Below are 23177 nucleotides of genomic sequence, written 5' to 3'. Positions count from 1 at the left end.
TTTTTTTCCAGACTCTAAACTTTCTCGTTAGTCAAATATATCCACCCATCTTATCCAGCTTTTTCAGAGAAACATTTTTTAAAATCCAAGCAGAACAGAAGATAATTCCAAGCTGAGCAGAAAAGCATAACTTCACTCTCTTCCTGCTTGGCATCCTCTGCACTTCCCTAGTACCTGACATAACCTGCCCTAGACCAGTGCTCGAGCTTCTGTACCATTTCCATCATTCTTGGGTCCAGACAGCAGGAAACAGACCAACCCTACTGCCCAAGATCTGGTTACCAAGACCTCGGAGGACTATGAGCCTGCTGACCATACCCCAGACACCCCAGGGCAGAGATTCTCAGTTTGGGGTGACTTGTAATCCAGGAGATGTTGGGAGATATTTTCAGATGTCACATTTTTAGGGGGAAATATTGGCATGTGGTTAATGTAGGCCAGGGATGATGCTAAACATCCCATAATGCACAGGACAGTTCCTCCAAAACCAGAATAATCTGGCCCCAAATATCTGTAGTGCTGAGGTTGAGAAACCCTGCCCTAGAGTCTTGCTGCACAAAGGACTGTCCATGGACCAGCGGCATCGACATCCCTTGGCATGTGTCTCATTTGAGGATAGGCTAGTGTGAGGGTCAGCAAACTCTGTAAAGAGGCAGATAGCAAATATTGCAGGTTTTGAGAGCTAGACAATCTCAGTTGGAACTATTCAAGTGTAACTACTCAGCTAGGCATTTGTAGCATGGAAGCAGTCCACACCCCACAGAAGTGCCTTTCACTTTGCTCACATTTTATTGGCCAACACAAGCCACATGTCTATGCATAACTTCAAGAGGGAGGGGATCTGTGCCCAGAAGGACAACAATTCCTAATGACTACCCAGATCCTCCTTCTCGGAAATCCTAGCCCTGTGCCTGTCTATCATTCCATCAGGGATTTAAATAGACTTTGGCAGAGTTATATCCTAAGTTTGGCCTGGATCATTTAGTGATGACCTCATACCCTCCTCACACTTTTCTAAGGAAAAACAGCACAAACATTCATGGACACAAATGCCTGCTCTATGCCAGCACTTAACATACCTCATACCTTTCCAACCTCAAAAGAGTTTCAGGAGGTGGGTGTCACCTGATTTTTCCAGATGAAGAGATAGAGAGGGGATGTGGCCTATCCAAGACCAGCTGGTAGCCGATAGGGTTAGGACTCAAACTCAGGTCTGATCTCAAAGCCCACACATTTTAATATATTCATGACCAGATATTTTTTGAAAATCTACTGGATGCCAGGCATTGTATCTACTTTTGTGTTTTAATCCCCACAATAACCCTATGAAGTATCATTAGCCCCCTTTTATTGATAAAGAGAAAGGGGGCAGGAAGTTATATAAGTCCAAGGCCACATATTCACTAATGGAACCAAAATTCTAACCCAGATCAATTGACTTCTAATAATTTATATTACTAGGACGTCAGTTCTGTAACTGAGGTCCTAGGGCCCTGCTCGTATTCCCTTAGACTTTACCATGTCACGGTCATCAGCTAACTTCAAGCTATTAGGACCTGCATCTCTTTGCCTAATGCTTTTCTCAGAAACCACACAAGGGATGCTGCTCTGTCTGTGCTCACAGAAGCTCACCAAAGCCAGGAAATAACCACCACAGGGCCAGCTTCCCTCCCCACCCAGCTCTCAACCAAACACTACTGCAGTGAGTGTGCCCCAGCTCCTGTGCCTCCTAGGTGCAGTAACTCTGGGGCTCTAGTTACCAGAGCCCTCAGTGGCTACAGCTCCAGTCACCCCAGTAGCAGCTGACTTGATCGTGCATCTTTTAATGGCTGCCACCTCAGGCTGTCAGATTCAATAAAAATTATAGGACCCCTAGTTAAATTTGAACTTCAGATAAAACTGATTTTTTTCATATCAGTATGCCCCAGGCAACATTTGGGACATACCCTAAAAAAAAAATTCACGTCTAAAAAATATTGTATATGACATGCTTATACTTTAAAAATTACTTGTTTATCTGAAATTCACACTTAACTGGGGTCCTGCACTTTATCCAACAATCCTCTGTCACCCCTTCCAGTGTCTTAGGCCGCCTTCCCCACTCGCATTGCCACACACATGGCTTGCACTTGCATTTGGTCTCAGAGTCTGTGCTGGGGGACCTCAAACTAAGATGGAGGCGGCCACAACGAGAAGAAAAACACACTAGTCCACAGCAGAGGTTTTACTAGTGTTTTAAGGTCCATCTGGACTCCTAGGGAGCCAGGACAATGGGGTCTTCAGCCATCCTCTACAAGACCCATTTGAATCTAGCTTAGTTGACCCTTAAACCACCCAGGTTTGAACTGGCTGGGTCTACCTATAAGCAGATTCTTTTCAACTATAAATACTGCAGCACTGCAAGATCCAAGACCGGTTGAATTCTAAGACATAGAACCACAGATACAGAGAAACCACCCATAGGGAGGGCTCACGATAAACTATAGGCAGACTTTCCACTTTGCAGAGGATTGGCAACCCTCACCACCATGTTGTCAGGATCACTACATAGAGGAGAGAAACCTTCCTTCTACATCACCAGTGCAACCACAACTTGGTGCTTCCCATGGGAAGTAGCCCTTTATCCCATCTTTGTATGCTCTGCCCATAGCACTGAGAGATGCAGAAATTTCTAGACACCTTGTTATCTGGGATTCCCTCCATTGCTTTCAGCATCAATCAGACAGATAAACATTCAGGATTACGTGGACCAGATTCTATTGTCACTGAACGGCCATTCCACCCTTCCTTGCTAACATACCTTCAAAGCAGCTACATCTTTCAGAAGAAACCCAAGCCATCCCCAGAGTGTGGCTCATTTTCAGTTAAAGGCAACCGTGGCATCTCCATTATCATTACCAATAAATGGTTTAGAATGGATATGAGTGGCAAAGTCATCCAGGGGAACAGGAAAGGGCATGTGGGAAACACATCTTTGCTTAGGAAATGAGACATGTGTAGTAGATGCTGGGTGTGTCACCCAGGCCCCCCTTCAGGGCAGAAGCCCTCACTCTTGCGCCTTCCAAGAGGTCTATGGCCAAGGTTCAGCAACCTTAACCTCCAGCGACCAGTCCACATAGAGGTGCAGCATCTTGCCTCAACTTGGGGAACTCTGAGAATCCAACCAACTCCAGGATGCCCTGTGGGGTCAGCTAAGGCCTCTGCTGCTCAATTTCTCTCACTGGGCAGTCCTGCCCATCACTCCTGCCCATCAGGACCTGCTCCTGAGAGCAATCACTCATATTTGCATCACCCATGTATGCAAATTTCCATCTCAGGAACTGCTGTAAGTCAACACAGGAGAAGCAAGTTCCATTTTCACTAGAAGATCTTGCTTTCTGCACATAGAACTACAGAGCCCCAAGGTGGCCAGGAAAGGAACCTACGTAAGAGACAAATCAACAATCTGAGGATGAGGGAGCAAAAAGATGGTAAGAACCTGTGTCTTTAATAATGTCTCAGAGCTACTAAATTAAGCAACTCAACAACTGCCCTACGTCTTGGCTTCTGAGTATGCCAGCTAATAAATATTCCTTGTCAATCCAGTTAATGATACTGTACTGTATATTTGAAAGATGCTAAGAAAGTAGAGCTTAAACATTTTTATCATAAGAAAAACCATAACTGTGTAGTGATGGATGGTAACTGAACTTATTCTGGTAATCATTTCACAATATACACGAATATCAAATCGTTATGTTACACACCTAAAACTAACACAATGGTATATGTCAATTATGTCTCAGTTTTTAAAAATGTAATAGAATATTCCTTGTTGATAAAGCCTCTTATAGTTGGGTCTTGCAGCCAAAATCATCTGAAATCATATACAGCCTAGGAGTAGTATGCAAAGGGAAGTACTCCAAAACAAAGAAGAAATGGTGCTGAGAAACAGAGTGGGTTCCAGAAATCCAGCACTTAGGTGACCAGCCAGGACACTCCTCCACTTCAGGTGAAGTCCTCTCACCTAAACCCACTGTGACTTCTCTTCTTTTTGTGCCACGGTTGCCCAGTAAAGCCATAGACTAAGAAGTAGAGGGTGTTTGTACACAATTCCTGTGCAAATTCCTGAGAAAGAAGAAAGTTCCAGACAGTCCTTTGACACCTTATAATTCACGTACCAACTAAGCCTCTATTTTGCTTTCCTTCTTTTTCTTGTTATTTAGAAAAATGGAGCAGAGAAACATGTCAGACCAGGAAAGGCTAAATCATCCCAAGTGATGTCTACCTCGAAAATCCTATGAAATACCATGAGAAGCTCAAAAAATATTTACACAGTTTTGCCCCCTTGTGATAAAATAAACTACTCAGCTGCATCCCTAACCGTGAGACATGTTAGTGACTCTCTAGAAAGTCAGAGGTGTCTTTGGCACATGAGTTGTTGTCTCTGAGCTAAAGATCAGACAACCTTCACATTAAGTAGCTGTCATGAAATATATGTTTGTGTCACCCCCAAATTCACATGTGAAGCTTAAATTCTCAAGGTGATGGTTTATGGAGAGTGAGTCTCTGGGAGGTAATCAGATCATGAGGGTGGAGCCCTTGTAATAAGATTGGTGCCCTTAAAGGAAAAGACTCAACAGAACTTGCTTTAATCTCTCTCTCTTCTATCTCTATCTCATATTCATGTGAGGATGAGCAAGAAGGCAACTGTCTATGAGGTAGAAAGTGGGGCCTTACCAGACATCAGAACTGCTAGCATCTTAATCCTAGACTTTTCAGCCTCTGAAACCATGAGAAATAAATGTTTTGTTTGAGCCAGACTGTGATATTTTTGCTGCAGCAGCCCAAACTGACGAAGACAATAGCCAAACACACAACTCAAGCCTGTGGTTTCTCCTGTCTGAGTCCATCACCACATATAGTTATGTTTTTTCCACCAGTTGCTGCTAAGTCGCTTCAGTCGTGTCCGACTCTGTGCGACCCCATAGACGGCAGCCCGCCAGGCTCAGCCATCTCTGGGATTCTCCAGGCAAGAACACGGGAGTGGGTTGCCATTTCCTTCTCCAATGCATGAAAGTGAAAGGTGAAAGTGAAGTTGCTCAGTCGTGTCTGCCTCTTAGCGACCCCATGGATTGCAGCCTACCAGGCTCCTCCGTCCATGGGATTTTCCAAGCAAGAGTACTGGGGTGGGGTGCCATTGCCTTCTCCATTCCACCAGTTATATAGAAGATTTTCTTTTTTATCTGTGTGACCCCATGGACGGCAGCACACCAGGTTTCCTTGTCCTTCACTACCTCCCCGGGCTTGCTGAAACTCATGTCCATTGAGTCGATGATGCCATCCAACTATCTCATCCTCTGTCGCCCCCTTCTCCTCTTGCCCTCAGTCTTTCCCAGCATCAGGGTCTTTTTCAATGAGTCAGCTCTTCACATCTGGACATGACTTGGCAACTGAACAACAACAACAACAAATACAGACAATTAAGATCAAGGATCTGGAATCAAAAACCTTGGGTTAAGTCCTAGACCTGGGTAAGTTATTTAATTCTTCTCAACTTATTTCATATCTATAAAATGGGAAAATTAATAGCACCAGTCATCTTAGGCTGAATTATGATGCAGTAACAAACAACTTTCAAATCACACTGGCTTGTAACAAGAAAAGGTTATGGCTTGCTAGACTCACATATTCATCTGGGCTAGACATGGCTTGGCTTCATGGGATCTTTATTCAGTGATGCAGGCTACAGCCTGCATTTGGGACACTGTCAATCTTGTGGTGGAGGAAAAGAGACCCTAGCAGAACCACATAATGACTGTGAAAGCTTCTGCTTAGAAGTCATGCTGCTGCTGCTGCTACTAAGTCACTGCAGTCGTGTCCGACTCTGTGCAACCCCATAGATGGCAGCCCACCAGGCTCCCCCATCCCTGGGATTCTCCAGGCAAGAACACTGGAGTGGGTTGCCATTTCCTTCAATGCATGAAAGTGAAAAGTGAAAGTGAAGTCACTCAGTTGTGTCTGACTCCTAGCGTCCCCACAGACTGCAGCCTACCAGGCTCCTCTGTCCATGGGATTTTCCAGGCAAGAGTACTGGAGTGGGTTGTCATTGCCTTCTCCAGAAATCATACTACACGACCCCAAACTTGACACATAGCCAAGACTGAAACAATAAGGTAGAAATTTAAATTCTCCCATGGGGAGGAGGGGCCAATGTTTTGAATAATAATACAATCTATTAAACAAACAAATACAACTCTTATAGGGATCCAAGGTTAGGGGCACATCAAAGTATTTGAAAGGTTAGGTATTATAAATATTAGGGTCACCATTTTAAGTTCTAAGTTACTTAGAACAAGAAAGTTTTAAAAAGGGGCTCTCCTATTCAGTAATTACTTAGATTAAGCCTTTGGAAGTTCTAACGCTATTTAGATAGTATGTGGACTATTAGGTACAATGAATATGTGAGCAAGTAAATAAAGTTGATTCAACTGTAAAATGGGAATAGAAGTCATCTCTACCTTGTAGGAATGCTAGGAAGATGAAATGAGAAAATCCAGACAGTGGTCCATGAAAGATGGCTGCAAATTCTTGGTGAATTTTCCCATTGAAAGTGCAGTCTAATTTCCTTCACCTTCAATCAGCTGATTTTCATGACCCACAGAATATGGAGGAAGTTTCAGGCATTCTGACGTCATGAGAAGCCTTGCAACTTTACCCAGCCCTCTTGCAACACTTGGTTCTTGGAGCCCTGAGCTGCCATATAAGGAGGAAAGGTGTCCAGCTGAACCCTGTTTTCCCTGGCTCGAGTGTCAGGTATTTGAGTAAAGCCATCTTGAAGCCATGTAGAGCATAAGACCCACCCAGCTAAGCCCTGCCTAAATTCCTGGCCCACAAAATCATCAGACAATAAAATGGTTGTTTGAGCCAGTTAGTATTAGGGTAGTTTGCAATCCAGCAATATATAACCAGAACACATACAAGCCTATAGCACTGTATCTGACTCACAGTTGATTCAGAAAATATTCTAGTATCATTAGATTGCGGTGAACTCTCAATTCATCTTTCCCATTGAGTTTGGAACCCTGTGACTTCAAACTGAGGAAAGGAGGTAAAGACACATCTTGAGTCAAATGTTTCCCAGGGAGTTTCCTCAACTTCCCCTAAATGTAAAGAAAAGAGGAGGAATATCCCTAAGGTCCATAAAGGGAGTTTTAAACATGTAAGACTCCTAACTTGAGGAATATCAGAAATCTCATGACTTCCCTTAAGTATGCTTATGTCTAAACCTTTGAAGGAAGTAAAAATTCAACATTTTAAATTCCCTTAAAACTTCAGGTAAAATTGCCACATGGACACAATAACCTGTGTTGACCTGGTGGGGACACATGCCCTTTGGCAACCACCATGAACCTTCAGGAGACTGTGTACCTCATTTGGAGAAGTACTGCTCTAGAGTGGAGAGTTGGAAAATTGCCCTATTCAAGAATAACTAAGCAGATAATGTCTGGGTTAGCACTATTCCTTTTACTGTCAATCTGTTCTCTTAACGTGAGGATCTGGCCATCTGAGATGGAGGCTGAGACAGCAATGCCACGAGTTCACCAAATTCTACCTCCTTTTCACTTGGGACTAAAGCTAGAGTATATTTTCCAATGTCCCCTGCAGAGATGTGCTGAAGGGGGGCCCCCTCCAGCGCCCCAAGAGTGGGCTCTTGTCTAACACTCAGAAAAGCATTGTCCAAGGAGATACATGCTGACAAAGCAAGAGACTTTATTGGAAAACAGCACCCGGGTGAAGAGCAGCAGGGTAAGGGAACTCAGGAGAACTGCTCTGCCACATGGCTCACAGTCTCAGGTTTTATGGTGATGGGATTAGTTTCCGGGTTGCCTTTGGCCAATCATTCTGACTCAGAGTCCTTCCTGGTGAAGCATGCATTGCTCAGCCAAGATGGATGCCATTGAGAAGGATTCTGGGAGATGGTCAGACCTGTGGTGTCTCCTTTTGACCTTTCCCAAACTCTTCCAGTTGGTGGTGGCTTATTAGTTCTTTGTTCCTTACCAGGACCTCCTGCTGTAAAACCATCCAGGCAAATGGTTACTATGGCAGCTGGCCGGGTGGGCAGTTTCAGTCAGTGTGCTTCCCCTAACAGAGAGATGGAACCATGTGACAGATCTGGTCCATGGAATATAGACAACAGCGACAGACACACCTTCCCAGCCCGGCCCCTGGTAGATTTGCTATGTGACCTTTCATGCTTTTTTCCCCAGACATTAAGGGGAGAACTCTGAGACCCTAAGGGATGAAAAACCCAAGGATGGAGAGAGCCTGGATCCCTGAATGACTGAGTGGAACAGATGTTCACTTCTCAGCTCCACCTGTATTGGACTATGACCTGGGAGAGAGATAAGCCTTTAGTATGTCGCACCATGAGGCTGAGGTTTATTTGTTACAGGAATGTGTTATCTAACACAAAGGTATGGGGTGGAGAGAGTGTTGTGCTCTTCTCCTGTCTCCATGAAGAGCAAACTGGAGAGTCAGAGCACCTTTGTCAGAGAATTTACAGACAGAAGTTAAACTGTGTCACAACTCCCAGAAGAAAGGAAAGAGACTCAGAAGGCTGGCCCTGCCTTCCCTGGTCTCCTAAGAGTACAAAGCAAGAATCTTCTGTTCTCTTTCTCTCCGCAGGGGAACAGCAGGCAGATATCTACCACATCATGTTCTGCTGGCTCCACTGACAAGGAGATGAAACTCTATCACTCAGCCGACAGGAGACCTCACAGGTGACTAATTTAATCCCTCAGGCCTCTTTAGAGGGAGAAATGTCTCCTTTCTCAGCAACTCCTCCCTTTCCTTAGCCTGATTTCCAGGAAGCAAGAGAGTCACTTGCACTCAGATCAGATCAGCAGGGAACAGATATTCTTGGAGTGATTCTTCCACAATTCGGTGGGCTGAATTGAATAGCCATTTATTAGTATTCGAAAATAGTGCCTTTGGCATAACACAGCCTTGGGACTACACCTTGGAAATCACTCCATCCTGCACATAGCAGGGTGTTGAGAGGGGTAGGATATACCAGGACCTGGGCAGGACCAAGAGAGATGAAAAGCTTTGGTAGAGGAAGAAATTAGCATCTGCTACTGCCTTCTTCACCTTTGTGCACTGGGATATCCTTGGTCACCATTTCTTGGAGACTGAAATCCCAGAGGTTAATGTAGTGGTTGACTTAGAAAAACAGAGAGCTCAAATCTAGAGATCACATAGACCAAGGTTTGTCTCTCAGCTTTAGCATGTACTACCAGCTGTGTGGGGTGGGGGGGCGGGGGCGGGAAGTGGGGGGCGCTTCCCTGGTAACTCAGCTGGTAAAGAATCTGCCTGCAATGCAGGAGACCCCAGTTCGATTCCTGGGTTGTGAAGATCCACTGGAGAAGGGACAGGCTACCCATGCCAATATTCTTGGGCTTCCCTGTGGCTCAGCTGGTAAAGAATTCACCTGCAATGTGGGAGACCTGGGTTCGATCCCTGGGTTGGGAAGATCCCCTGGAGAAGGGAACGGCTACCCACTCCAGTATTCTGGCCTGGAGAAGTCCATGGACTAAACAGTCCATGGGTTGCAAAGAGTTGGACATGACTGAGTGACTTTCACTTTCACCAGCTTAGTACTCAACCTCTCTGAGTCCCTCTTTTTACACCAAGAAAATAAGGACTGATGAAACCTAACTCACAGCATCCTTAGGAATGGAAAATGAAATAGTGAGTAAAATGTCTGGCATTTAGTCGCCCTTGCTTCTGACCCCTCTTCAATATTTGGGACTGGGACCACACCTTTGGGATCTTCAAAGTCCCTACTCTCTTTGAATCCTTGAAATTGATCTTACCATCTTGTTGCTCCTCACTGATCGCTGTATGACATTTGCAGTGGAAAGAAGCTAGGGAAACAAGCTTGAGATTTCAGAGTAAAAGCCACTGCAGACCTGGTAACTAGAGCCACATAGTACCTTAGGGGTTCAGATCAGATAAGATCAGTCGCTCAGTCGTGTCCCACTTTTTGCGACCCCATGAATCGCAGCACACCAGGCCTCCCTGTCCATTACCAACTCCCGGAGTTCACCCAGACTCACGTCCATCAAGTCAGTGATGCCATCCAGCCATCTCATCCTCTGTCGTCCCCGTCTCCTCCTGTCCCCAATCCCTCCCAGCATCAGAGTCTTTTCCAATGAGTCAACTCTTAGCATGAGGTGACCAAAGTACTGGAGTTTCAGCTTCAGCATCATTCCTTCCAAAGAAATCCCAGGGCTGATCTCCTTCAGAATGGACTGCTTGGATCTCCTTGCAGTCCAAGGGACTCTCAAGAGTCTTCTCCAACACCACAGTTCAAAAGCATCAATTCTTTGGTGCTCAGCCTTCTTCACAGTCCAACTCTCACATCCATACATGACCACAGGAAAAACCATAGCCTTGACTAGATGAACCTTTGTTGGCAAAGTAATGTCTCTGCTTTTGAATATGCTATCTAGGTTGGTCATAATTTTCCTTCCAAGGAGCATGCAGCCATGAAATTAAAAGATGCTTACTCCTTGGAAGGAAAGTTATGACCAACCTTAGGGGTTAGCACCCCCATTTAATGCTTAAAAGAGCCCTTGTATAATACCTAATCCCCACACCACCCCAATCTCTACACTGCACTATAGAAATAGGAGAAAACCAGAGGCTGGCTAGCAAACCATATATTTTCCTGTCATATCTAAAACGCATAGCCAGGATACATATAGATAGCATGTACCCCTCTACTGTCCAGTCCTCTACCTGTGGCAGACATCACAAATCAACCACAGCACTCTTTCCCACTGATCCAAGACAAGGCATCAGAATCCTTCCCCACAGAGTAATCCAGCAGATACCTCCAATCAGTCAGAAATATCATGCAAGTAGGAACCTATTCATCAAACCATAAACATTCACCCTCTGGAGTGTCTGAGCCACAAATGTGAGCAAGGAGCCAGAGAGAGACAGTGAGGAGGAAACAAAAACTGAGCTGCCAAGTGCTCACATGAACCCACTTGCAAGTGCTAAGAAAATCTGGATGAAACCATGCAATCAGCCATGGAATCCAGGTTCGAATGGCTCATTCCAAAGCATAGTCTGCACTTTCTCTGTATTGCTTTACTGGGCATTGATTTCCCTAGAGTAAGGTGATTTTCTCTAGAGAATGAGCAAAGCATGCAAAGAGGGGGGTCATTTTCACACATTTCCAGGCATTGTTAACCAATCTGCTAACTAAACACAGGTGTCAGCAACACCAGTTAACCAAAGCTCATCTCACCTCCAGATCTGTTAACAAGACAGTGACATATAGCTCAGGGTGTTAAATCTTCCAAGGCAGGAATCTTTGTCTTTGGTGAACAGCCATGAATCAACTAAACAGGATATGCCAGGATGTTTAAGAAGGCCATATATTTATTTACGAGTGAATGACCAGTTCAGTATTTCTGCCAGTTACCTTTATGGTTTTTATGAGATTTGGATAACGCTTATTTATCCCCCATACAGTTTTCCACTCACAATGGAGCTCTGTTGGCCATTTAAAGACATTTCTAAATGTTTTCTGCTGGTCTCTTTGGAATGAATAAAGGAATCCTTTTTCTTTGGGTTTCTCCAAGGAACTCATGCAAAGCTAATTTGGATGATAAAACGATATCATTTCAAACATCTTCATGCATGGATTATATTATTTGAACCTTTTCAGAGGAAGAGATTAATCATGTGGTTTGCATCACCAACTTTAAAATTTTCATAACAAGGTTGGTCAGATGAAGAGCCAAAATGTATCTTTTACAATGAAATAGTCTACATCAGGAAAGCATCTTGTGTTTCTACTGTTGGACTGTGTTGTTAATGTTATTGGAAATCCAAGGGTTGAATTTGTTTCCAGTATGGGCAATAACTACCCAAGATGAAACTCTATCGTTTACTACAATTGTTAACTACAATAGTTATAGCTTCTGTTTATTGAAAGTTTATTTTGATCAAATATATGCACAGTGCCTCAAGTTGGGAAGGTAAAAATCAATTATCCCGTATTTTCCAAAAGAAGAAATTGAAACTCAACACTGGTAATAAACATCTCCAAAGGTCCCCAGCTGGTACAGAAAAAACAGGGCTCACAAACAAATCAGTCCAGTTCCAAGGCTTGTCCCTCTCCAGCTATGCTCTGCTGTCCTTGGGGCCTCTGCCTTCAAGATGCCCTCCTCCCTCAAGTTATTTTATGTGGCCAAATCCATGAAGAAAAAAGAATCAAACTGACTGCCAAATACCGTGTAGACATAACAAAAAGCTAATTGACTGCAACTCTTATTTTCCAGCCTACTCTTGCGGTTTCAGGGGAAGTCATCTCAGCCGTGGAGACAGCGACCCACTGGTTTGAAGGGGCGCCAGGGGCTGTGTTGTCCAGCTCAGTGGAGCCAGGCAACAGAGTCTCATCTCCTGCTTAGGTGCTCATGTCCCCTGTGTCCCTCATATCTGGCTCTCTATCAAACACCACTGGGACAGCATCCCTGACACCACCCCACCATCACAAACCACCCCGGCAGCCTCACAATATCTCACTCTATGACACATTGGATGTGTCAGGCAAACAGTGCTATTTAATAGAGAATACAGGGCTATATATTCGATGTGACTGTTCTCATTCTATTTTCCCCATCTCTGGAAGTAAGTCATTTTACACACTAGGAAACTGAGGTTTCACTTGGGTCTGTCCAAAGTCACATAAAAAGTAAAGACGGGGACTGGAAGGCAGGCTGCCATCCCATAGCCCAGGCACTTAACCTCTCCTTGTAGAGGCTGAGGACCTTTCTCCAAAGGGGCAAAGTAACATCCTTCCAGGACAAACCTGTAGGTGGTCTCAGAGCTGGGGCAAGAACTGGGGCTCTCTCATTCTAGAACTTTCTCCACCATTCTCTCTCCCTATTTGTTCCCACAGCAACTAGACACAGGCTGTGGGCCTGCTATACATCAGGAACTATGCCATATGCTAACAGAAAAAAACAACAACAAAGCAAAAACAAATTGAAAGAAGTTGTGGCTCCTGTCCTCAGCAGCCCCAGAGTCAGACTGCCCTGTGTTAGACTCCTGCCTTTGCTACCAACCAGCTTTGCAAACTTGGACAGACGACTTGACTTCTCTGGACCTCAGTTTATCTATTTGAAGAATGGGATAATGTTAGTGCCCACTTTAGGAGGTTACTATGAGGATTAAAAAGAAAGATTACTAACGCAAGTTTAAATGGGGTAAGGTATGTACAATGGCTGTACATTCTCTGAATTTTTTAAGCTCTTAGAAAATAGTGGAAGCAACTTTATTTTTGCTAACACATTAAAATATACATATAATTATACTCGCATGTTGATATCCAAGTACCAATCTAGATTTACAAAGAGGAATTCTAAAGGAGGAGACTGAGGTGTTAAGTGGAATGGTCTGGATGTTCTCATAATTGAAATATGGATTACCTTGATACTTGAAAGCTGGATAAATAAAATTCAGATAATGATTAATAATTATAAACTTGTAACTCACGAATTCCTGGGTACTAGGATCCTGCCATGAGGCACTGTAATCCTTACAACCCTATCATTTAATACATATGAAGAAACCAAAGCTCAGAGAGGTGAAGTTGTTACTGAAAATGCCAGATCATGTACCTGATGCACAGGGAGGCCAAATGACACCAAAACATCAGAGTTGGGAACACAGAATGGTTTACTGAGGGCCCTGCAAGGAGAACTGGGTAGCATCTTACTCATTGGAAAAGACCCTGATGCTGGGAAAGATTGAGGGCAGGAGGAGAAGGGGATGACAGAGAATAAGATGGTTGGATGGCATCACCGACTCCCTGGACATGAGGTTGAGCCAGCTCTGAGAGCTCGTGATGGACAGGGAAGCCTGGTGTGCGGCAGTGCATGGGGTCGCAAAGAGTTGGACACGACTGAGCACCTGAACTGAACTGAACAGCAAGGAGATGGGTGGCTCCTGTCTTAAAAACCCCAAAAGCTTTCAGCAAAGCTCTCTTCTAGGAAAAGTGCGGGAGGGGGCGTGGTGAGTTTTTACAAACTTCTTAGTGAGAGCCTTTGCTCTTGAGGTCAATCACGGTCAGGTCACAAATGATCCCGTAAATCTCCACCAAAAAAATGTTACTATCTGTTCTGACAAGAAAGGGCAAGGCTCTCAAGGCACAGCTTTCACCCTCTGAGTCCCAGGTCCTGGCTGAGAGGACACAAATCTCAGCTGGCAGCTCCCTCAGGGTTCAGTGCCCAGGCCCCGCCAACCTGTCATCACCGAGGGAGCCGGGTGCCCAACCCACCTGGCCCTCAGGCTCCCCAGGGTCCTCAGGCCGCACCCGCAGACCGCGTCCCAGGCAGGCTGCTGCCATCAGGTTGCAGAGGCGGGGATGGCAGGGAAGTTTGCCATGGCCTCAAGGCCTGGACCCAGCCAGTAGGTGGACTTGGTGAGGGCTCGGGAAGCCCTGCAGGGCACAGCCCTGAGCCTGTTCCCTGGGCCACAGCTCACCCACCCGTCCAAGGCCAGGTAAGTCAGAGAGCCAGGGAGAAGGCCGGGATCCATCTCTTATCTTCGTCTCCTCCTCAGGACTACAACTCCACTGAGATAGACTGGCCCACTAACGGTCGCTGTTTGACAGTTATTCACCTGGGGGAGGGGCCCACTGCAGCACCGGCCAATGGCTGAGCGGGACCGCTAACGGGCGGTCATTGACAGTTGCTCTCTTGGGGGATGAGCCCACTGCAGGTGCCAACCAATCACTGAATGACCGTTAACGGTCTTTCGGTAACGGTTTCCTGGTAACCAGGCGCAGGGTAACAGTAGGCAGCGATGGCTGGGTGCTAAGGGTTGCACACAGGCATGGCCAGGAGCCTTCAATAGTAACTTGTCAAAGGCCACACGTCCACAAAGTAGTTGAACCGAGAGTCAATCCACACCTGTTTGACTCTAGCCTATTCTTCCTTTCTCTGTAAAGGCCTCTGGGGGTTGCTCAGAGAGCGATCAAGTGAAAAAGGCTACCCATGGAAAATGGAGACCCATGGAGACCACAGATACCATCCAGCTGCTGGATATGGTCTGTGGACAGAATTCAGAAGGTATATGAACTTGAATGGGAATAAAAATTACATCATCCTTTTCATTACTGTTTACCTGAAGTTTAGCATAGCCTTCCATTTTGAATCTAGGCAATATTCAACAACATTATCAGCAGTGCCTGTAGCTCCTTCATCAGTAAATCTGTTGGCCAACAACCCAGAGTGATAAAGCATGTGCTCTAACTCCAAAGACAGACTTCTCTCTGCTCTGCTCCGCTCCACTGCACGATTCTATCACTAAATGTACCGCTCTGTCTTAACTGCTTGCTCACTTGATCAGCTCTTAACCTTGAATGGAACACCTCTGAGGCCATAAACCCTCTTTGTTCATCTATGAATAATGAATCTTAGCACCTGATCTAGAATGTGGCACAGAACGGGCCTTAATAAATGCTTTTTGCCTATGATAGGGGAGCAGCCTTTCACTATCTCCTAGGGACCCCACTTTGTGTTATTCATGCCCACCCAGGGACCTGCTTCTAACACATAGAAAATGGCAAAGGTGATGGACGTCACTTCAGAGAGGTTATAAAAGGCTGTGGCTATTGTATGGCACACTCCGGCTCTTGCCCTGATGGAAAGGACCACCTGGCAAGGAATGGAGGGAAGCCTCTGGTCATCAGCCAGCAAGGAGGCTCTCAGTCCAATAGCCCACAGGGGATACTACCAAAAACCACTAGGTGACTTGGAGGTGGATCCTGCCCCAGTGAGCCTTCAAATGAGACCACAGATCCTGAGGCAACACCGTTATTACAGTGAGAGACACCAAGTTGGAGTCTCCAGGTAAGTCATGCTCAGACTGCCAAGCCAAGCCCCAGAAACTGTGACTTAATAAATGTGTGTCATTTTTAAACTGCTAAATGTTTTTTTGTGGGAGAAGGGCAGTTTGTTTGATACATAGGAATAAAAAACCAATACGTTGTCTATCAGGATAAAGGAGAAAGAGGAGAAAAGGTGGGAGGGAGAGAAAGTGCAAGGGGGCAGAATTCTCTGTTGCCATCTCCTCTTTGGCCATAATCTGGGGGTCATTCTTTGACATTACAACCCCTTACTCTTGACTCCTTGCTCCCCTCAACACCAGTAACTGTAGCATGACTTTGTCTGTGCCAGTGCCTGCCATAGGAACGATTTGAACTTTCCTGTCATGGTCACATCATGCTCTGTGATTCATTCCAGAATTTTATTGTAACAAAACGCCTCACTTCATCAGGACAGAGGCCAAAATTGGTTAGCATTCTTTTAATGTTCTTGTAATGATTCCAAGCTTATCCAGTGAATTGCACAAGCACATTTTGTTAATGTTCACTCAACTTCCAAGGAATTTCCAAGACTCTTGACAGTTAGGACATCTGGCCCATAAAAATCACACAGACATGGTCAGTTGACTCTGCCAGTTGTCCTCACCCAAGCTCTCAGGACCCCACACCATCCACCTGCTAGAAACGTGGATTTACATGCTCCCACCTTCATCCATGCCTAGCTTTTACAAGGCCCTGCTTTAAACTCAGGAACCCTAAAGTTATCATCGAGGCTCCTGCCTGGCCTCCAATGGGGTTTTTTTTTTCATCTTTTGGCCCTGCCCCATGACATGTGGGATCTTAGTTCCCTGACCCCTGCTCCCTACATTGGCAATGTGGAATCTTAATCATTGCACCACCAGAGAAGTCCTCCAAAAGGCTTTTGCTGGAAGTGCCAGCTAAGAGACCCCCAAAAAAGAACTCTCAGAGCCCCCTTATTTGAGGAGCCAAGCCAAGCCTTCTTTCCATTGCACACAACACTCACCCCCAATATGTAGTGGCTTCATTTGTGTTGCCTTATTTCCTCCATTTCCATTTCATGGGAAACCATACTGTAGATTTAATAATAACTCTTCAATTGGGAAAAATTCTATTATATGAAATGTACACATTGATTTTTTTATATCAAACATACTGAGGTATGGGTTACATACTACATCCATTCGAATGCACCCATTCTAATTGTACAATTCAATGAGTTAGACTAAATTTTACCCCTGTGTAACTACGACCACAATGAATACACAGAAACTTTCCATTATCCCGAAAAGTTCCCTCATGTCTCATCTCAAATAATTCCCACACTTCTTTCCCTGGGCAACCGCTGATCTGTTTTCCGTCATTATAGATTAGACTTGTGTTGTGTAGAGTTTCATATATCTAGAATGACATAATATGTCTACTTTTGTGTCTGGTTTCTTTCACTCAGCATAATAAGTCTTAGTTTCATTGGCAGAGTCAAATTGAATGTATCCAGCTTGACAGTAGTTCATCGTTTTTTAGTGCTAAATAGTATTCCTGTCTACTTGTTTTTTTTCTATGATTTTTTTGGCATTTTCCAACTTTATTAAATTGACATGGACTAAACTGTAGCAAAAGTATACAATTATATCTGTTGTAACATATGCATATATCTATGATACACACCTAGATTTTTTACAAATAAGAATTTTTTAAAACATAGTGCAGCTCAGAATGGTGAAATAATCCCTCTGTTTGAGTCTTCTCTGGGAACCCTAGGTGAATATTTGCCTCTGCTGCTGCTGCTGCCACTGCTTAGTCGCTTCAGTTGTTTCGGACTCTGTGTGACCCCATGGACTGCAGTCTGCCAGGCTTCTCTGTCCATGGGATTCTCTACAAGAGGACTAGAGTGGGTTGCCATGCCCTCCTCCAGAGGATCCTCCTGACCCAGGGATGGAACCCAGGTCTCCTACATTGCAGACAGACTCTTTACCGCTGAGCTACCAGGGAAGCCCAAAATTTGCCTCATGTTTGGTTAACTAGAGAATCTTTGCTGACTTACAAAAAAATCTGTTCTAAGGTGATTTGCTGCCTCTGATGAATAACCTTTTAAAAACAAACTTTTTGCTGAAAACAAAAAGTCAACAAAAAACCAACAAAAATAATACTTAATGGCATCTCACCACATTCAATATTGCTATGACAGAAATCTCAGCTGTAGTGACACGAACCCAAATCAAACCATATCAAAAAATAAAGAGTGGGGACAGAAAGGGATTTGTTAGCTTTGTTGGCTAACATAAATGAAACGCCCAGAAACTTCAGGCACAGCTGCATCCAGCAGTTCAGACATCATCTGGAGTCAGTCTGCCTTCTTTTTCTTTCTCAGTCCTGCTTTCCTCCCTGTTAGCTTCAGTCTAAATCTGCCATGTTTGGCCTGCTGCAGTTCCAGTTTACTTTTTTTCTTGAATCACTCATAAAAACAAACTACCCTGGGTATGTGCATTGGAAAAAAAATTAATGCAGGGAATTGATTACACAGGTGAGGGGATTGCTTAGAAGACAACCTGGGATACTGACTAATCCAGAGATGAGCCACATTAGAAAGGCACTGCCTTTCATATCAGAGAGACAAAAAGAACAGCATGATGTAATTGGAGACTTGATGTACCCAACTGGGGACATGATGTACCCAGAGGCTGGGTACCAGCCTGCTGGGGGCTGGAGCCAGAGAGGAGCTACGGTTGCTGCTGGAGACAATGATTAATACGAGCAGGGAGAGGAAGAACTACCCTCCCTACTTTCACCCTCAGTCTACCCATGCACGCATGCTAAATTGCTTCAGCCATGTCCGACTCTTTGTGACCCCATGGACTGTAGTCCACCAGTCTTTTCTGTCCATAGGATTCTCCAGGCAAGAATACTGGAGTGGATTGCCATTCCCTTTTCCAGGGGATCTTCCTGACCCAGGGACCAAACCCAGATCTCTTACATCTCCTGAATTGGCAGGCAGCTTCTTTAGCACTGGTGCCATCTGAGAAGCGCAGTGCCTTCCATTGGCCCAATCCAGCTAGAAGTCAGTTAGCAAGGGGTTGGGGAAATGTAGCCTGCAAGGGGCGGGCCTCTGGAATACAGACAAGAATAGAGGAAAAGCAAGGAAGCAGGAGACAAGCTCTGAGGGCAAAAGGCCCAGCGTAATCCTTGTGGAAACTGAGCTTGCTAATATTGGGCTGGCCAAAAAGTTTGTCCATGTTTCTGTACCATCTTATAGAAAATCCCAAGCAAACTTTCTGGTCAACTTAATAGCTCCAACAGAAGCTTTAGAAAGGTGCTTGATTTGTTCAGGTATGGGTGTCAGGCCCACTTCTAGTGCTAGAGGCGGGGAGGGGGTGGAAGTCAGCCCCACAGACACCAAGAGAAGCAGGACAGCCCCGAAAGCAAAAGCAAGGTGCTGTCAGCCTACATGGATGCGGGGTTGGCAAACCCAGATATCCACCATGTGCTGCTCCATGCGGATGGGTACCCGGTGCTGCACAGTTGCAAATGGCCCAACTTGGGTTAGTTGCACACGGCAGAGCTGCAGGTTTGCTAGGATGCCAAACTATGGCCAAGGTCAGGATCTTGCTGATATATTCCCAGTTCCTGGGAAATTAGGAAAGGAAAAGAAAAAAAAAAAAAATCAAGAAAAGCAGTATTGCTGTCCCTTCTAAAGAAGCTCCCTCATTCTCAAGCCTGGGTTTTATAGCATGAGACCCAGAGCCTGGGTGGGAAAAGCAAGTGTAGGAAACCAGTCCCAGGAAATGCAAAAGCCACATGTCTAAATGGTCTTCAGTGGCATTTTGCCTTCTAAAGGAGACACTTTACAACCCAAATGTGGAGGCCGAAGGATTTCCTACGAGTCTTTTACGATCTCTATAAATTTCAAGAGAGAGAATTGGTGAGCAACTGGGCTCTGTCACTGTCAGGGCGCTGATTGAACGTGCCTTTAATGGAGTCTCCAGAAGCCATAAAAATGCATGAAAACAGCCTTCTGGACACAGGCAATCCTGATGGATGGAGCCGTGACACCCAGTAAAAGCCAAATGGGTTGGGCTTGTACTCATGCCTGAGAAAGAGAATACATCTCAGTCTCAGGATAGAACTTGCACTTGGAGAAGCATTAAGAATTCTATGTAAAATTTCTCCCCCGGGAAATGCACACATGCATACACACAATCCAAAATAAACATTGCATGCGGAAGGCTTTTACATAAGAGTATTCCTCAGAAGTTAAAATCTTGGGTACTCCAGTGGGTTGAAAAGCACTACTGCCCCCAATTTATATCCACCCAGGACTTCAAAATATGACTCTACTTGACGCTAGGGTCTTTACAGATGCCATTTTACACATTTTAAAGTGTTTGCCAAATGGAGGCTGCTAATGGTACCTCCAGATGAAATGGGGCTTTCCTGGTAACTCAGCTGGTAAAGACTCCTGCAATGCAGGAGTCCCCAGTTCGATTTCTAGGTCAGGAAGATCTCCTGGAGAAGGGATAGGCTACCCATTCCAGTATTCTTGCCTGGAGAATCTCCATGGACAGAGGAGCCTGGCAGGCCACAGTTCATGGGGTCACAAAGAGTCAGACACAACTGAGTGACTAAGCACAGCAGAGCCCAGATGAAACGAGTAGATGATGTAGAACACATATTATTGTTATTGTTGCTCAATCTCTAAGTCATGTCAGTCTCTGCCATCCCATGGATTGCAGCATATCAGGCCTCTCTGTCCCCCACTCTCTCCTGGAATTTGCCCAAGTTCACGTCCACTGAATCTGTGATATCATCCAAGCCTCTCATCCTCTGTCGCCCTCTTCTTCTGCCTTCAATCTTTCCCAGCATCAGGATCTTTTCCAATGAGTATCACATAATAAATGTACAATGAATGTTGCCTATTGTCACTACTTAGAAGAGATGGAGGGAAGGAAAGGAGGGAAATTACTAAAAACTTGCTAATACTCACTGTGACCCTGAAATCACAGAGCTGCATCCTAAGTGAGTACAGGAGGGAGGTCTTCCTTAGCAGACAGCCCACCTTCCTTTCACATAACCCATCAGTTCTGGTGCCTGAGAGACTCTTAACTGAAATCTCCTGAGAGGGAGAAACCTCCTTCTCTGAGTACAGATGCTTATGAGGTCCTGCCCTGATGAAGCAGAGCACCCACTTTGCACCAAAAACCACTCTGTCCCAGTCAGATGGTCGCCTGATGGTGCGAGCTGGCTAGGAAGTTTAGGAGCTCAGTTCAGCACTCAGATAAGAAAATGCACTGAAGCCCTTTATTCCTGACATGGGCATATGGTAGAAATCATGTGGCATGCACTAAATTATTAGAATACTCATTTATTTTGGAATGTGTATGAAGTAAATGGAACAAAATATATACCCTTTTCAAAAGAACTCATTCCCTCTGCTAGGGGCAAAATACCTCTTGTGGGAAGGTATTCATTCAAAATAAATTATCTTTGGGGGAAAGCGCATGCTTTTCTAAAGGAGAATGTTGTTCTCCATAGATTTTCTAATTCAAGGGCTGTCTGTTATGTACATACACATATATGTATTAAATGCCAAGTTGGAAAATCATTAACCATATTTATTAAAAATTGAAAAGGCCTAGGTACTTAAAATAACAATAACTTAGAATTTTTCTCTCACACATAAATAAAAGATATCCAAAGCCAGATACTTTAGAGTTCCTATGGAAACTCATGGTGTTATTAACATTAGACAGGCATGTCCCTATCTTCCTGCTTTGCTAAACTTGAAGGGAGTCATTTCTATCCTTAGAGTTACCATATGGTCCAATATGGCTGCTGGACCCCCAGCTACCACATGTGCATTCCAGGCCTGCAATGGATGAAGGAGGGAAAGACAAAGGAGTCCATCTCGCAAGTGCATCAACTTTTTTCACGATTTTTCCCCAAAGTCCTGTACAACATTTCCAGTCACTCACACTCCCTAACTGTAAGTAAAACTGGCATGTTGTCTTTTTGTTGGGTCCATTACCACCTCAACTAAAATTGAGGTTCTGTTACACTTTAGAGGATTCAGTTCAGTTCAGTTCTGTCATTCAGTCATGTCTGACTCTGCGACCCCATGGACTGCAGCACTCAAGATTTCTCTGTCCATCACCAGCTCCCGGAGTTTATTCAAATTCATGTCCATTGAGTTGGTGATGCCATCCAACCATCTCATTCCCTGTCGTCCCCGTCTCCTCCCGCCTTCAATCTTTCCCAGCATCAGAGTCTTTTCCAATGTGTCAGTTCTTCACATCCAGTGGTCAAAGTATTGGAGTTCCAGCTTCAGCATCAGTCCTTCCAATGAGTATTCAGGACTGATTTCCCTTAGAATGGACTGGTTGGATCTTCTTGCGGTACAAGGGACTCTCAAGAGTCTTCTCCAACATCACAGTCTAAAAGCATCAATTCTTCAGTGCTCAGCTTTCTTTATAGTCCAACTCTCACATCCATACATGACTACTGGAAAAACCATGGCTTTGACTAGACGAACCTTTGCTGGCAAAGTAATGTCTCTGCTTTTTAATATGCTGTCTAGATTGGTCATAACTTTCCTTCCAAGAAGTAAACGTCTTTTAATTTCATGGCTGCAGTTACCATCTGCAGTGATTTTGGAGCCCAGAAAAATAAAGTTTGTCTCTGTTTCCCCATCTATTTGCCATGAAGTGATAGGACCAGATGCCATAATCTTAGTTTAGAGGATTAGTGTTCTACAAATCACACTTTGGGAAACTGTGGACACTTTCCTATGGGAAAGAATTCTTCATATTGGCACTACTGACATTTTGGGAGGGATAATTCTTAATTGTGGTGCTGTTCTGTGAATTGCAGGATGATTAGCAGCATCCCTAGTCTCTACCCCGTAACAAGTCCTTCCCTATCCTGTTGTGACAATTAAAAATGTCCCCAGACCTCAGCAAATATCCCCAGGGGCAAAACTATCCTTGCATAAGAACTTCCCCATTTATTAATTTACTTACACAAACTCAGGGATTCTTAAGCTATTCCATGTTGTTACACTTGTTTAGTATTCAACATTCAAATGATCCCAGATTTGGCCAGTGGGAACCCTGTAAACCTGACTCCTATGTTTTTTGGACGTGTCTCCATCGGTCTTTAAGCACTTGATTTCAGAACTTTTTCATCTGGACAAGTTCTGGAATTGAGAAAATATAGTGACTATTCAAGTGACCAGTCTCTCTTAGAATATGAACACTTAGCCCATTTTTGCAGC

General features: G+C 44.6%; 1 long non-coding RNA gene across 2 annotated transcripts in view; it reads right to left on the bottom strand.

Moving 5' to 3' along the window:
- Positions 1 to 23177, bottom strand: part of LOC129634988 (uncharacterized) — a 370413-nt gene that overhangs the window by 257150 nt on the left and 90086 nt on the right. Inside the window, exon 4 of one of the 2 annotated variants that reach the window (XR_008706042.1) lies at positions 7753 to 8052. The exons of the other annotated variant lie outside the window; for it this stretch is intronic. This is a non-coding gene — a long non-coding RNA (uncharacterized LOC129634988). Of the gene's footprint in view, positions 1 to 7752; positions 8053 to 23177 lie in introns of those variants that run through there. 2 annotated transcript variants of the gene reach the window in all.

This window comes from Bubalus kerabau, chromosome 20 (assembly GCF_029407905.1).
Source record: "Bubalus kerabau isolate K-KA32 ecotype Philippines breed swamp buffalo chromosome 20, PCC_UOA_SB_1v2, whole genome shotgun sequence".
Classification (NCBI taxonomy): Eukaryota; Metazoa; Chordata; class Mammalia; order Artiodactyla; family Bovidae; genus Bubalus; species Bubalus kerabau.
Note: the sequence above shows the minus strand (reverse complement) of the source record. Positions and strands in the feature narration are given on the sequence as shown.